The following is a 421-nucleotide window of genomic DNA, read 5'->3' as shown; positions in this document are numbered from 1 at the left end:
TATATCCCCATGTATGCATGTATAATCCACTGTAGGCATATCAATTTTTACTTTTTTTTGTGGGCAGAAGGCAGAGGTTGAGAGAGGAACACATTTATTTAAAAAAAATAAAAGTAAGTAATCGAAAAAAAAAGTAATTTTGTCATAATGATTATTTAAACGGCAGAATCATCGACATTGAGACACTTTTGAGATTACAGTGTTGTGTGTGGTAAACAAAACTCTTATATCTATAATGTATGACTTGCACACCCGTTGCAGCTCGTATGTCACAGGATGTATATTGATGAAACCATGTTGCAACTACTTGCATCGCTCAATCTCACTTTTGGGTCAGCATGTACGAGATATTCAAACTTGATCAGTGGGTCTTCAAATTGATTTGTTTGTCTGATCTGGCTAGCATGTATGTCGTTGGTGA

Source organism: Penaeus monodon, chromosome 23, assembly GCF_015228065.2.
Source record: "Penaeus monodon isolate SGIC_2016 chromosome 23, NSTDA_Pmon_1, whole genome shotgun sequence".
Classification (NCBI taxonomy): Eukaryota; Metazoa; Arthropoda; class Malacostraca; order Decapoda; family Penaeidae; genus Penaeus; species Penaeus monodon.
Note: the sequence above shows the minus strand (reverse complement) of the source record.